Source organism: Aythya ferina (genome assembly GCF_964211825.1).
Source record: "Aythya ferina genome assembly, contig: HAP1_SCAFFOLD_96, whole genome shotgun sequence".
Taxonomy (NCBI): domain Eukaryota; kingdom Metazoa; phylum Chordata; class Aves; order Anseriformes; family Anatidae; genus Aythya; species Aythya ferina.
The window spans coordinates 507,902-523,674 of NW_028181422.1; the positions used below are offsets into that span (position 1 = coordinate 507,902).

The 15,773-nt window shown below is 47.4% G+C and overlaps 1 pseudogene across 1 annotated transcript; it reads left to right on the top strand.

The window, feature by feature from the left end:
* Positions 1–337: 337 nt before the first annotated feature.
* On the top strand, positions 338–9,529 carry LOC311428589 (ubiquitin carboxyl-terminal hydrolase 42-like; annotated as a pseudogene). Its single transcript has 15 exons — positions 338–566; positions 1,311–1,511; positions 2,100–2,210; positions 2,370–2,472; positions 2,677–2,744; positions 2,901–2,971; positions 3,503–3,585; positions 4,504–4,615; positions 4,993–5,133; positions 5,328–5,428; positions 5,892–6,033; positions 6,714–6,995; positions 7,801–7,889; positions 8,424–8,524; positions 8,651–9,529. The product of its transcript is annotated as a ubiquitin carboxyl-terminal hydrolase 42-like (transcript).
* The last annotated feature ends 6,244 nt before the right edge of the window (positions 9,530–15,773 follow it).

Consider the following 15,773-nt stretch of genomic DNA (forward strand, 5'->3'; position numbering starts at 1 on the left):
ATAAATAACTGATTCCCCTCAGAGAATGTCTTCTACATTTTTATATTAAAAAGACTCCAGAGTTGTAATGGATTAAAATCCTACGGAAGGGAAAGAAATGGCATCAGCCACTAGTTCTGCAGAAGCGAAAAGTAATACTGATAGAGTTTAGATGGAAATTTTCACTTTGTGTGTTTAGTTTGGGGATTCTTTTTAAATCATTCATACCAGCGATTTAGTTCTTAAGGCTGTTTCTTTGAGATTAAGTGACAGGACTTCTGTTACTCTTTTCTTCTTGGAATGCTTCTTGATAGTCTTACGTCAGCCAGAACTTCTGTCTCTGTCGCAGATGTGAACAATGACCGTAGCTAAGAAGCCCAAATCTTCAAAGCCTAAAAAGCCCTCTTCAAGGCGGTCTGGCAAATCCAAGAAACCAAGTCCTAAAATACTGATGTCACGCACCGCCAACTGGGGCCGGATAGTGCCTGCAGAAGATTCAAGCCAAGTCTTTGTGGCCGAAGGACGTGGAGGTGCTATTTACTGTAGATCATCTGAAAAATCTAAGGCTTTTGCCCCAAGAGATCTAAGTAAGTGTGCGTTCTATCCTGCCTCCATTGTCTTCAAAGCAAAAGTAGAAAATGCAGTTCTTACTTGTTGCACTGCTAGAGAAGGGGACTACTGTGAAGAAAGACTTCAAAAGCGAATCCCCTAAGGCAACTGAAGTGACTGATGTTACAGAAATTAATTTTGATATATTTACAGTCAACAGAGAAATATGGGGAGCTTTTTGTAATGCACAGATTCCTCCATGTCTTTTCTGTTTTGCAGAGAAAAGTGTTTGATTGTTGCTCTTCACAGCTTCCATTTTTCACAGGTTTTTTGAAGGATAACATTGCTCAGGAAAAAATCTGGTATCTGTAGGGGTACCGTCATTCCTAGTTCCTAGTTTTTACGTTTTTACCGTATAATTTCAAGTCTAAGTTTGTGGTTTAAGTTATAATAAGGAAAAAAAGAGTAGTTGAGTTAATCAGGTTAAAGATTATAGATGGAGAGGAACTTGGCATTAGGTGCTACAAACAGAATGGCAGTTAGCCTTGCCTTAGAAAAATTAAAATGGTTGACTAAAGTTTTTTTTTTTTTTTTTTTTTTCCCCAAAACATTGTGTTGACCAGCCAATTTGAATTTGTTGGTATTAAAGCTGTCTGCAATAGGTTTTTCTTGTTTGGATTGTAGCTAGCTCCTCTAGGTGCTCCTGCAGAATAGTACTTTTTTAAATACCTTTCTTCGAAACAAACAAACAAGATCTCTTTTTAAATTTAACTTTCTTGCAGTCGTTAATGATGGAATTGCTCCGCCACAGAGCATTCTTTTTCCACCTGAGAAGATTTGTATGGATTGGCAAGAAACACAAAGTGTTGGAGTTGGCCTGTACAATCTTGGCAACACATGTTTTCTTAATGCTACTCTACAGTGTTTGACCTACACACCCCCACTTGCCAATTACATGCTTTCTCTTGAGCACAGCCAGTCATGTGAGTACTTTCTAACAGTATTTTGAATCTGTTGGATAGCTCTGAAGGTGAAAGAACAGCAGTGATTCTGTGAGATAAGCTTATTTGCCTGATTTTACCTGTAGCAGCTGGCTTTGAGCACTGTATTAGCAGTGGGCTCCGAATAGCATATGGAGTGCAATTAATGCACCATGTTTTATTTATTTAGTTATTTGTTTGTTTGTTTGTTTGTTTATTAAAGGATCATTTATTGCTTCATGGGAATAATGAAGTGCATTGGACAGTAATGCATTTGGTAGTAATTTTAGAGAGTAATACATTTTGCAGCCTGTGGAGTTCACATTCCTGTCAGCCTTTACAACTGCGACTTTGCAGTAGTCTTTTAGATTTCTCATCACAAAATGCATTTGAATACAGGCTTAGTGGATATTTTTCTTCTGTCAAGTTGTGTGAAATGAAATGTTACAAGACTGTTGGGACATTGGCATCTTGGGAGAATAGAATGTAGCAAGGAGAGTGGATATTGTATCTATAGTTTAAATTGTACTTAGATGTTTGTAGTTCTGGATATTTCGCTGGACTGGGATGCTTTGCTCTTTCACTCTTCAGGTCGTGAACAAGATTTTTGCATGATGTGCACGATGGAGACTCACATTAACCAGGCCCTGCGTTGCACTGTTGATGCCATCGAGCCTACGCATGTTATCAGTAATCTCAGTCGTAAGTGGCTTCAGATGTGTTTCTTTTCGATAGCTTGTAATCTTCAAATAATTATTTGATGTGTCTAAGTGGTTTTAACACTCCAATGAAGAGAGATTTTAGAAATACAAGAATGATTTCATTTTTAAATGAGGTCAATACTATCATCTTCTTATTTAGGAATAGGACAACATTTCCGTTTTGGCAGTCAAGAAGACGCACACGAGTTCTTGCGCTATACTGTTGATGCTATGCAGGAAGCGTGCTTGAACGGAAGCACCGAGTAAGCATAAACAAGTTCACTTTCATACATTCTCTAGCACCTTCTAGTCCTTTATTTACTCTCAGAAATGATCTCTAGCACCTTTTAGTGCCTTATTTACTATCAGCAACGCAAGTCTACATCATCCTTGGTTTTCATCAAACTCTTTGAAGAGTTAACTCTGTGCCTTAAATCTTCTGAGGTCTGATTATAATTTATTTCCAGATTGGACAGATCTTCTCAAGCTACCACCATCATTCATCAAATATTTGGAGGATTTCTAAGATCGAGAGGTACTTGAAAAAATATTCCTGTCCTTAGAACTGATCTGTGTCTTTTGTCGGTAGTAAAGCAGTCTGTAGTTTGTCTAAAGTAGTATCTGTCAACAACTTGAATTTGGACAGTTAGTCTCCTTCACATAATGTTAAGCATTTATATTTTGCTTCCAGTGAAGTGCTTGAATTGCAAAGCAGTTTCAGATACGTATGAGGCATTTCTTGATATCACTTTGGATATAAAGGTAAGATGTTTTCTAAATATAATTCATGATGTTTAAGTACATGCATAACTTTCTAAATTAAACTTGTTTAACTTAAAAAACCAAACCACATATAATGTTAAAACATAAGAGCTTGGTGGTGCTAAGGAAGTGGATTGGACTTTCTCCTTCCGTGGAACCCATGTAAATAGTCTCCACATTTGTATTGGGTTTAAGGGGAAAGAATTCTCTTTCTGCAAAAATTATAATGCTGTCATACTTCTTTGTTGTTCTACCTCAATATACATCTAATTGTTAGACTGATGAATTTGTCCCCAGTATTGATGACAAAGCACACTATAGATGCTGTGTAGGCAACTGGGAAAGTATTTGTTCCAAAGTCAAATGCCTTCCAGGTGAGGTCAATGCTGAGCATGCTCTTTCTGCCTCCTTCTTCACAGTGCTCCTAGTAGATCGCTTGAGTATGTTAGTAAGATTCTCTTATAAACTACTAGTATGTGTCTGGAATTTTGAATTACGGTGACTTTGCGCTCTTCTTTCTCGCTGCTCTAGGCGGTTTCGTCTGTTAGCAGAGCTCTGGAACTCTTTGTGAAACCTGAAGAGCTGGATGGAGAGAATTGCTATAAATGTAGCGAGTAAGATTTTGACGACTTAGGTCTTAATCCTAGATGTCAGTTTTCTATGTTGCATGACTCTGTTGGACTACCTCTAAACTTTGGATCTACTTACAAGTTTTGTGGAAGTTTATAAAAGACTTGGATTTTTGTTTCTTTGGAGGGGGGAAGTCTTGTTCATAGGCATTCCCTATGGGTTTGCAATTCTCTGGCTTGTATTTTGCCATCAGAATTCAAAAAGAGCTACTTTTGTTCTTTCTCTTTATTAGCTCTCGACAGTACTTTTCTTGATGTAAACTGCCCAGTTTCCGTTGTTCTCTGGGCTAGTGGCTAATTTTCACTGCTTACACCGTAGGTCCTACCTTGGAGCGGGCAATGTGTCAAACTGAACTATTTTGTTTCAAAGGATGGCAGATGGGTTCAGTGTCTTTCCAGACAAGCTCAGTACATGAAGACTTCCTACTGTTAAATGTCTCCCTCCTGTAGAATGACCATGTGTTTCTGTTGTATTTTTGATGTTGATAGTCGACCTATGTTGGAGATTATTTGCAATTTCTAGCCCTGGGGACCAAGGCTCTCTCGTTCCGCTTTCAGTATTTGTATTTCCCTTGAAAGCTGAAAGAATGTATCCAGGATTGGAGTTCAAATAGCCACTTTTGTAGACCAAGAAATGGTACCTTGCCATCCAACCTGGTCATACCCTTTTGTGAGAGATTCCTGTTCCCGCTATGCTCTGAGTTGTTGGGAAAATTGACCTTCTTCTGTGTATTAACAAACCTGACACGCAGTGCATGGGTTTATGAAAAGAAAAAAGACCAACCTATTATGCAAGTAAATATCATTCAAATAGCATAGGCATGCGTGAGACATTAAAAGGAGTTTGTTTTGGGGGCGAAAAAAGAAGATGCCTTCAAACACTTATCTCTGCTTGTTTTTAAGGTGTAAAAAGGTGGTTCCTGCATCCAAGAGATTTACCATACACCGTTCTTCCAAGGTTCTCACAATATCACTGAAAAGATTTGCAGATTTCACAGGTGGAAAGATCAACAAGGTATATTTACCACTGTAATGCAACTATATCATTGTGTAATGGGACATCCCCCAAAGCTGAAAGTTGTTAATATTTTCAGACAATAATTGTAGACTAACGACTATGGCTTATTCTTTCTCTTAATATCAATAAAGTTCCCGCTTGACAAGAAGCATATGCTTTCCTCTGAGAAGGCTGATTCATCAGGAAACAGTTCTCTGCAACTTCTAGTCTTAACCGTTGTTTATGGGAAGACTTATTTGTAGTGAATCAAGAAATATATTCGAGAAATATATTCTAGAAATCAATTCTAGTCTGTGTTTTTTGGAAGTGTTTTTCTCTGGCTAGTCCACGAAGTACTCTGGGATAATTTTTCTATCTTCTTGATGTCTCTTTAGGAGGTGAAATATCCGGAGTATTTGGACCTGAGAGCCTACATGTCGCAGTCAATGGGAGAACCACTGCTCTATGCCTTATACGCGGTGCTGGTACATCACGGTGTCAGCTGTCACTCAGGACACTATATATGCTATGTAAAGGTAGAAGTCAACAGCATTTCTAACAGGGTAAAGGTTGTGCTGGCAAACCAATTAAAGCATGACTAGCAGCTACTGTTTCTAGGGAAAAAGATTTCATTATATTTTTATTTGACATGTGTGTATTTTGTTCCTACCCGTGATTTCAATTGGAAAACGTGCAATTCACCTAAAGAAATCATTGTCTTTATTTGCAGGCTGGTAATGGACTTTGGTATCAGATGAATGATGCTAAAGTAGTGCGTACTGACATTAAAAGAGTTCTTGGTCAGCAAGCTTACATACTTTTTTATATCAGGTAATAACAAATCTTAAAATGTGTTCAGAAGAGATTTACTTTCCTGTTATTGATATTTTTCTGTTTTGCAAGTGTTTTTCTTGCTATCCCGGGAGAAGATTATTATTTGTCTAATTCAGTTCTGTCTAACCTGAAATTCTCTGTGTCGTTTATTGTCTTTTGTTGCTTGGCCTTAAACTGCAGCACTCGTGTAAATTGCTATCTATGTGTTATCTGTAGCTGGCTACTTTAGAGAAGGAGAGAAATGAAGGTCATCTGTGGTGTAAGAATGAATTATTGCTCTGCAAGTGATAGTCTTAGTAGGAAGACTGTTCTCTACTTTTCAGTCTGTAGTCTTGGCGAAGCCTTCTGTAGAGAAGGCTTCCATATCGTATGAGCTGTTCCTCTAAAATGATAGGATGGGATTTAATCCAAGAGTAGGCTGAAAGAAAAACTAAACTACGATCACTGCTCTTTTCTGAAGGCGCTATGATTTGACACTTGGAGAACGTGCGTTTTACTTGCCAGCACCATCTTATCCCTGTTCATTCCCTCCTGGTCAGCAGGGGGCTAATAGTAAGCAGGCTGGATTTCTGGGACCACGACTTCTTCCTCATATGATTAAGGTAATTCAGGGAAGCGGGAGGGCAGATAACGGCACCAAACTGCTAGTGGGTTTGGGGTTTGGTGTGGGGTTTTTTGTTTGGTTTTCGGCATCTTAGTTTTGTTTTCCTTCCCACGCTGCAGCTTTCTTCACAGCCCTCATGCTACAGCCAGAGTCATTCAAACAGTGGTTACTGCTAAATTGTGCAGCCATGCGACTCCATTACTTTATACCTCCAAGACAGCTTTCTAAAGCACAGAGAGCTACGCTCTTTGACTATTTAAGCAGAGTGTACTAATCCTCAAATCATTTAAAAGAGGACTTGTTTTTCCTATCCTCGTCACTTTAGCTAAGACAGGGAAAACTAAATGTCTTATTCCTGAGCACCAGAACGATTACTTCAGGCTTTTCAGGGTATGTTTAAAGGGGAAAATAAATATATTTGGGAATAGCAGCAGGTAATGTTAAGTTGCTTGGCTGGTTTTCAAAGATGATGTTAATTTGATACCAATCTGCAGTAAACCAAAAGCAGGAATTGAATACGCTTATTGGACTTGCATTTATCCTTAAAGGGCAGTGTGTTTTTCTTTTTAGGTGTTAAGACCATTTGTAGAAACACTCAGTAGGAGAGTTTTGTGTTTCAAAATGTTACATGCAGTGTTTGCGTTAATCCATCTTGCAATTTCTTCTTTTTAAATACAGAATTCAAGCCGTTTAAATGGAAATGGATCCATAAAAGAGGACACAAAGACCACTGGTGTCACCCTAAAAAGGCCATCTTCAGCACCACCAATGGCCTGTGTTCAAAACCAGGCAATTACCAGGCCTTCAATGACTGATACATCAAGAAAACAGAAGATCACCATCAGTATTCACAATAAATTGCCTGCTCGTCAGACTGTGTCACAGCCTGACTGTCTTAGCAGTGCTGTGGAGGATGAAGATCTCTACCAGGCTGTTCCTTCATCCACAATTACAAATTCGGTAATGCAAATGAAGCAAATGCAAACAAACAAAAAAGTTTCTGATGAAATTTTTGTGGAGCCAACAGTGAATGAAAATCCTAAACTCAGCTCTGATAACACAGTCCCTTATGGTGCAGAATCTTCAGGAAAATCTGAGGAGGAGTCAAAGGGCTTATTTCAAAGGAATTTGAAATGCAATGCAATGTCCTCTAATGGAATTTTGGTTGGAAAGGTAGTCCGTACATTGCAGCATTCCAATTCTTCCTGTCAGAATGCTGACAAAGGAAGATCCCAGCATGAGCTGCCAAAAACAGATTCACTAAATGGTGCTATTAGGTTAGTTACTGAATCTAAAGAAAACGGACTGAAACTTGATGATTCCACTTGCCGAGTTGAACCTGTTAAACCTTCTGAGATGTTCTTTTCTAAAACAAATGGATCGCTTGAAACATAGATTTGCTCCATCGAGAATTTCTCACCTACGATGTATTCGGGAGTGTTTATTGTGTTCCTAATTCAGGTGAAATACTGAGAAAACACAGCACACATGTGATCGTAAGACTTTGTGGTATTATCTCCTTAGAATTTGCAGACCTGAGCTTACATTAGAACTTGTCAGCTTAAGCTCAGCTGAGATAAAAATTCCTAAGTTTCCTAAAGTAGATTTTGGGGGGTGAGTTGGGGTTATCTTTGAAGTGTAGATAATGCATACAACTCACAGCGGTCTTGCTTACCATTTAATGGAGACATTCTGACAAGACTAGTCCTCAGTACTACTACAAATAGTATTTTTTTGTCTGCTGACTTGTGCGTTTTAATTGCAGATGCCTGGAGCTATGCCTTCAGTCAATCGAGAAGTCATCACGGAGTCCTTCAGAGCCAGCCAGCTGAACAGCTTGTCAGAGGAAATGAGGTAAAATGAGCACAGTCTGATTAAGACAAGACTTTATGGAAGTTCGTTACAGTTTTATCTGTCTACTAATAGTATTTAATGGAAGGATTTAAATTAGTACAATTCCATACTGTGTGTCCAGTGTCACGAACAGAACTAATGATCAGCACTGAGCATATCACTCTGATGCAGGTTGGTGCCTCAAGGAGAACTTGTGTTCCTTTATAGAATGTTTTTCCATTTTTCTCCACTGTCTGGAGAAACACTGGCTGTTCCCCGCTCGCCCCTATGCCTTTTTTCTCAGAGCAGCAGGTGGAAGGAGACAGATGCGTTTGCTTTTTTAGTGCAATGGCTTCAGAAGCAAGAGGGGAAAAAGCACTTTCTCTGGGAGCTGAAGACGGTGTCCTAATCACAGGAGAGGTTTCTAAATGGCATATCATTGCGAGGGTTCCTTTAGTCCGGAGGTTTTTGTTTGTTTGTTTGCCTTTGGAAGATTTTACTCTTAATATTCACGTCCTTCAGCAGAAGTGAGAAATGGGTTTTTATTTTATGCAGTGTTGCGGAACCTCCGAAATCTCCTGGGAATGATGAATACCTCGCCCAGTACCAATGTGATGACTGTGGAGACAAGGAGAAAGCAAGAAGATCAAAAGAACGTGACCTCATTTCAAAAGAAAATGTTTTGTCCGGCAAAGAGTCTTGTGAGCCTGGTGAGAAATTGCGGCAAACTTCCTCTCTCAAGTCTGACACTGAATGTAGCTCTAACAATCTTTCTTCCTTAGCTATTGCAGATAGACGCCAAGATACAAAGGACAAGACTAAAACCACTGAGAAAGAGCATTACCGAAGCAAGAGGGAACATGCTCCTAGTGAAGAGAAGGAGAGTCAAAAAGCAGGTCCTTCCAGCAAGAGGAGGTGTTCTCAGAGCGTGGAATTTGTTGAGCAAAAGAGTCACAAGCAGGAGTACTGGGAGGGAAGCAGGTACAGATCTTTCCCTCGTGAAAGAAACAGCCCTGAGAATGGCAGAAGAGCAGTCAAATATTCAAAGTACAGATCTGGCAGCGGAGGAAGATCAGAACAAGGTAGCAATAGGTACTACCGATCCAAAGGGGAAAGAAGTTGGAGCAGAGAAAGATACTATCGAGACGAAGCACGGAGATGGGAAAGATGTGGCTATTACAGTGATTACTATTCACCTCATGCGACAGGAGACAGTAGAGAGAGAAAGTTCTCTCACGGCGATTCAGCCTTTGACAGATCGACTGCAACTTACTACAGCAGGTCACATAAGCATTATCATTACAAAAGCAGATGGCCTCACGGTTCCCTCTTGAGAGAGGAAGATGTACGTCGCTTTGGCACACCCCGAGCAGACTTGCATCGTTGCTCGGTACCTCAGCAACATTCCGGAAGACATTCTCGTGAAAGACATGCGCTTCCACCTGTGTCAGCTCATTTGGAGAACTGTCGCCAGAAAAATGAAACAGAAGGAAACAGAAAAAGAAAATATACCCGTGCAGAAGGTAGTGAAAGTGAAATAGAAAGGAAAGACAGAAAGATAGAAAAGGAGCTTTTAGGTGGTGAAAAAAATGCAAAAATATCACAAGTTCTGGAAGAAAAAGAAGTCTAAGGATAAACATGGAGAGAAGGATTCCAAGTAAGCAAGGATTCCGGCATACTCCGCATTTTTTATCCTAATTCTTTTCTGGGTGCTTCTCATGTCTTCCTTTTTTTTTTTTTTTTTTTTTTTTTTTTTTCTGGTAGTTTCTAAGTTCTTTAGATAGCACCAGCTGGCTGGGGATCATGTTGTTAGGTTGATCAGTGAAGACAGGAAAGCTCTTGCTGAATTGTGTCAGAGCACTAGCTTTGGACCACATAGTTCGAATCACATCCGTACACCATTCCAGATTAGGTTAAAAGATTTTTTCTGCTTGCACGTATTCCAGAGCTAGCCGTTGTTAATGATCTGTGTACAAACCAGGACCTATGGTCCTTCAATCTGACGGCTTAAGTTTGCTGCATCTAAAGTAAGTTGCGTGTGCACAAAGCACCACAAAATAGCTGACATGCTGCAAATCATCACCTGTGGTAAAATAAATCAGGTTTCATATAGGCAACAAGTGCCACATCTTTTTTTCCCTTTTTAACTTGCATGTTTCTTTCAGACTTCATGATTTGTGTTTCTGTGCGCTCCGCTTTGACAATGCCAATCGCAAGCGTAAGAAAAAGAAGAAAAAGGAGAAGAAAAAGAAGAAAAAGGAGAAACACCAGGAAAGCAAAAGGCTCCTTGGAACACTTAGATCCTCGTTTCCAGAAGATAACGCGGGAGAAGAAGGAAGAATCCCATCCTCCAGATGGCTCTTCATGTCAGTAATGCAGAAGTGAGAGCAGTAAACAACCTTACAAGGAAGGGAAGACTTCCAGTGCAGGCGAAAGCAAGAAATACTGCTCCATCGCATCCAACGACTATACTAAAGGTAAGCGGCCGCAGCGTGTGTGAGGAATTCCTTTTATATTAATCTCGAGATTATTTCAAACAGTCTTGAAGTGCTTGATGACTTAACAGTCTGCAGATTTATTATCAAATCAAAAAAAAACCCCACTTGGTAGACTATTTTTTTCCCAGTTTTGAATGGCCACTAGGAAAGAAGGCCTGAAATAAAGAGGTTAAAGGCAAATGGTTTTCATTTGGTTTGATGATGAAGTGGCAAACAAGAGGAAGAGTTGCAAGCTCCCTTCTTAAATTCAGTCCAGCCAAGTAGGAAAAGTAAATGTGGACGGACAGCTGTATCTTGGCAAAGAAGATAGTAGGGAGCAAGGAGGTTTAGCAGTCAAGATGGAAGGTGATGCCATGAGGCTTAGAGGCTAGTAATGTTCTAATGAACATGGCCAAGTCTTGCGCTGGGCAGCCTGCTTGGGTCCAAAGCCTGCAGTCCTCCCCAAGATGTCGGCGAGGGGCTGGTGAGCCGTTGGGACGGAACCCCCGTTGCCCGGGTTCCCCAAGCAACCGCCCCACTCTCCAGCCACCATGGCAGGTCCAGCAGCCGGCTCCCGCTCCTCCCGGGGCTGCGGCCCTGCTGGCGAGCCCAGCGCCCCAGAGCTCAGCCCAGCGGCCTTTTTCCCACAGAGGGTTTCCCCAGACGGCTTCCGCGGCTTGCGCAGACGCAAAACTCCCCCTTCGTCGTCCCAGCCGTGCCGCCAACGGTGGCTGCCTGGCTGCTGCCCTCCCTCCCCGGAGCGACGGCGCTGCCCTTGCAGCCCCCGCAGGTACCCACCCTCCCCTCCGCGCTGCCCCAGGCCACCGTCTGGCACGTGGTGCCGGGGGTCCAGGGGCAGGTGCTGCAGCTCCCCGCCGGGGTGCAGCTGCCACCTGGGGGGCACCTCCCAGCCCAGGGGCACCACCTGCAGCTTGGGCAGCTCCCCGCCGGGGGGCAGCTCCCTGCTGTGGGGCAGCTCCCCGCCGGGGGGCACCAGCTGCAGCTGGTGCAGCTCCCCGCTGTGGGGCAAAACCTGCAGCTGGTGCAGCTCCCCGCTGTGGAGCAAAACCTGCAGCTGGTGCAGCTCCCAACCATGGGGCACCAGCTGCAGCTGGTGCAGCTCCCCGCCGGGGGGCAGCTCCCCCACACCGCTCCTCCCTGTGCCCCCTGTGTCCATCAGTGGGGACAGCCCATGGTGACGGGGACACTGGTACCCCACCATGCGCTGGGGCTGGGGCCCAGGGCCGTGCTCCATGGGGAGCTCCTGCACCCCGCAGGCACCTGCCTGTTGCAGGCCCCCGCCCAGCGCAACCCCCCGCCACCCCTCGTCCCGGGGCCTCCGCTGCGGGGGCAGGCGCTCCCCACGCCCCGCACCCTGAGCAGCAGCCGGGGGCAGCTGCCGGAGCCCTGCTTGCACGCCGTGGGGCTCAGCGAGGACCAGGGGCCCCCGCTGCCCGGCCCCACTGCCCCCAAGCCTGCCCAGGCTCCAAGGACCGCCAGCACCCAGACGGCGACGCCCGACGGTGAGTTTGGGGCTGGCACAGCCGGCCGCTGGGCGCCCCACACCCAGGGGCCATGGGAAAGCTGACATCGCCCGTCTTGGGGGATTTTCTTGCTTCGTCCTCAGCGGCGACAGCCCCGCAGGTGCCTGAGGAGCCCCCGCAGCTGCCCGAGCTGGGCCCTGATGCCTTTGCCGAGGCCTTTCCAGAGCTGGCAGGGGACAGCCAGCAGCTGCAGCACATGCAGGACGAGCTCCTGGCCGACCTGGACATCCCCATCCCCGGCATGGAGGAGCTGCTCAGCTGGCTCGATGCCGTGGAGCCCCAGGACGCCTTCCCCGATTTGCCCAGCAGTCCTGCCCTCAGCCGCTTCCTCTCGCAGCTGCCCGACCTCTGCGAGGACATCGAGGAGCCGAGCACGCAGGGACTGGAAGCCACAGGAGTCCTCGGTGAGGTCCCCTCAACCCCTAGGCTGCGCCCCGAGAAGCTTGAGGGTGGGCTGTCGCTGCAGTCCCCCGTCGTGCCAGCAGTGAGCCCCCCGCTCAGCCCTGCAGCCAGTCCCCTGCCCAGTGCGCTTAGGAGCCCCCTACCCAGTCCACCCCTGAGTCCCCCCAGGAGCCTCCCTGACACCCAGCTCCTCAGTGCCCTTAGTAGACCCCTGCCCCAACCCCGCCAGCGTTCCCTCAGACCCGCCCCAACCCCAAGGTCCCCAGTGCCCTTAGTAGACCCCTGCCCCAACCCCCCCAGCGTTCCCTCAAGACCCGCCCCAACCCCAAGGTCCCCAGTGCCCTTAGTAAACCCCAGCCCCAACCCCCCCAGCGTTCCCTCAAGACCCGCCCCAACCCCAAGGGCCGCAGTGCCCTTCGTAGACCCCAGCCCAAATCCCCCCCGAGTTCCCCCAAGAAACGCCCCAACCCCAAGGGCCGCACTGACCATAGGAGACCCCTGCCCAAACGCCCCCTGGGTCCCCTCAAGAGTCCCCCGCCTGCCCCTGCGTCCACCGGCACCAAGCGGGGGGCCAAGCGCCCTGCGCCCAGCAGCACCCCCGGGACAGCGCAGAGCTGCCAGCACAGGAGGCCGATGACAGAGAACCCCCCCGGCAAGGAGAGGAAGACGCTGCTGGGCCAGGCTGGCCAAGGCCGCAAGAGACCGTGCCAGGGGAAGACGGGTGGCAGCAGCACGGGGGCTGGCAGCAGCAGGGAAGCAGGCAGCAGCGGGCAGCAGCTGGCGATCAACAGCACCACGGCACCCAGCAAGAGAGCGCGAAGCCCGGGGGCTGCAGGGGGGCAAGGAGCAGCGGCGCCACCTCCCCGCAGAGCGCGGCTGCTGCCGGAGACTCCGAGTGGGGAGCCCCGTGCCGTGCGGCCCCAGGACAGGCTCTGTCCCCAGGCCAGCGGGGCCAAGACGCTGCAGCGCCAGCAGCCGGGGACAAAGACCCCCAGCGAGACTTTGCAGCCGCTGGGGGCCAGGGCCAAGGCGCTGGGGCCAGCGTGCCAGCTGGCCTGTGTGCAGCCGCAGCCCACCTCCAGCAGCCCCAGCAGCATGCCCAGCGCCCCGCCGACAGTGCCAGGCTCCAGCTACCCGTGACCAACCTCGGGCTTCTCCTCGACGGCCCCCGCAGCACCCAGGCAGGCACAGAGACCTCTGCAGGCACCTGTTCCAGCTTCAGCCACGCTCCTCAGCCCTTGCCCCTCTCGCTTGCCCTCTCCCCTCTCTCGTGCTGGAGCTAGGGGATGGGCTTGCCACTCACAGGGATGGCAACAGCGCCAATGGCAAATGCGCGCGCGCCTCACCCAGGAAGGTGGCAATGGCAAGCTGGGGAGATGCTGGCAGCAGCTGGGCTGGGAAAGCTTGGCCATGGCAACTGCTGCTTGGGACACCAAAGGGCTGAGAGACAAGACTTGCTTCTTCTTTCGGGGCATTGCTCTTCTTTCCTGCCTTCTGGATTAAATTCCTCTCCTTAGGTGGTCACTCAGCAAGGCCTCTGCCTGCAGCTCTTCTTGCACTGGCATGCCAAGGGGATAAGAACTGGGAGGTCTTTGGGATAGCAAATGATCAGTGGGATGGGAAGTGATGATGGGGATAGCAATTCATTGGAATGGGACAAATGGGTTTTATTTGTATTAAATTTAAATTTTTTAATTTTCATTTAATTTATTGGTTTTCTTATTTATTTAATTAAATCCACCTTATTGACTGTGTTGTACGGTATGGCATTGTTTTATTATTATAAAATTATAAGTATTTAATAGTATTAAATATTTTTATATATTAATATCTTATAAACTGTAAGTATCATTATTTATTATTTTGTTGGTTTTTATTCCTTTTCTACCCTATTAAACTCTCTTCATCACAACGCACTGGTTTGGACTTTATTTTTCCTTCCGAGTCATTCTGGATTCACTCCGGATGGGGGGACACTAGCGAACGCCTGTGTGCTTCAGATCCAAAGTCACCTTTGCCCTCATTCAAGATACATATTTGCATCTGTTGTTGTGAAACAAAATTAACAACAGGAACAATAAAGTTACCTACTTGCTAGCAGCAGCTCTACATTTGCTGGGGTCTGCTCTGTGCATTTTGAAGACCATTCCATGCTCTTCAGCCCCTTCAGGAGGAAATGTATGGTTCTAGGAAAATGCGTCTTGACCTGATGCAAAGCTGTGACGCAGCCTGCAGCTGCTGCAAGCCCTGGCATTTTACCTTTAGCCCCTCCAACAACTCTGATGTTCCCTGCATCGACTTCAACCACTGCGGCAGGACCTGAGGCCCCTCAAAGCCTTGTCACACACCCTGCGGCCCCTCGAGCCCCTGGCATGTTCCCTGCAGCCCCTCCAGCCCCTGGCATGTTCCCTGCAGCACCTCCAAGCCTGGCACAGGCCCTACAGCTGGCTCCGGGGACGACCCCGCTGCTGTCTCAGGCACCAATACACACAAGGGGAAGGAATGCATGCAGAAGTCATCTCGTTTCGGAAGGGCAGAAAGTCCTCCCGAGGAGGGGGAAGGAGCAAGAGGAAGGCGAGGCAGCCTACCCCAAGGTAGGGCCATCCCAGGGCACAGGAGGCTGTTGGAAAGGAGAGCAGAGAGAAAAGCAGCAGGAAGCAGGTGATCCCCATCCCTGGGTGAGCTGCGAGCCATGGGACAAGATTGCAGCTGTCCTCCAGGCGAGCACATTGTCAGCTGGCTGCTGCGCTGCTGGGATAGCAGCTGCGGGAGCCTGGCAGCAGAGGGCAGGGAAGCCAAGCAGCTGGGATCCTTCTCTGGGAAAGGGGGCACTGAGAAAGCGCTTGAAAACAGGGCACAAGCCCTCAGCCTCTGGAGGCGTGAAGGAAAGGGATCCCTTCTGGGAAGATGCTGTGGGCTTGCTGAGGCTCGAAGAACAGACGGTGCTGGCTGCTACCAGCGTGCTGCAGCAGCGGCAAGACAGAGCCGTGGTGGTTTTCCTCAGCTGGGCAGCTGAGCTCCAGCACAAGCGCTCTCTCCCTGCCCCTCCTCCAACGCCAAGGGGAGAAAAGAGGCTGGCAAGGGCTCAAGGGCTGCCAGAAGGACAGGGAGATCACTCCACAAGGAGCGTCACGGGCAAAGCAGGCTCAGCACAGCCTGTTCCAGTCCAGCCCGGGGCCTGCTCCTGCGGGGGCTCTCCACAGGCCGCGGCCTCCTCCAGGCCACAGCCACCTGCTCCACCGGGGGCTCCTCCACCCGCAGGGGGGCTGCAGCGTGGATATCTGCTCCACGGGGGACCCATGGGCTGCAGGGGGACAGCCTGCTCCACCAGGGGCCTCTCCCTGCACAGGCCGCAGGGGAACTGCTGCTGGGAGCCTGGAGCACCTCCTGCCTCCTGCTGCACGGACCTTGGGGGCTGCACAGAGCTTTCTCACTCCTCCCTGAGCCACACGCTGCTGGGCAGCAGCTTTTGTTCCCTTTCT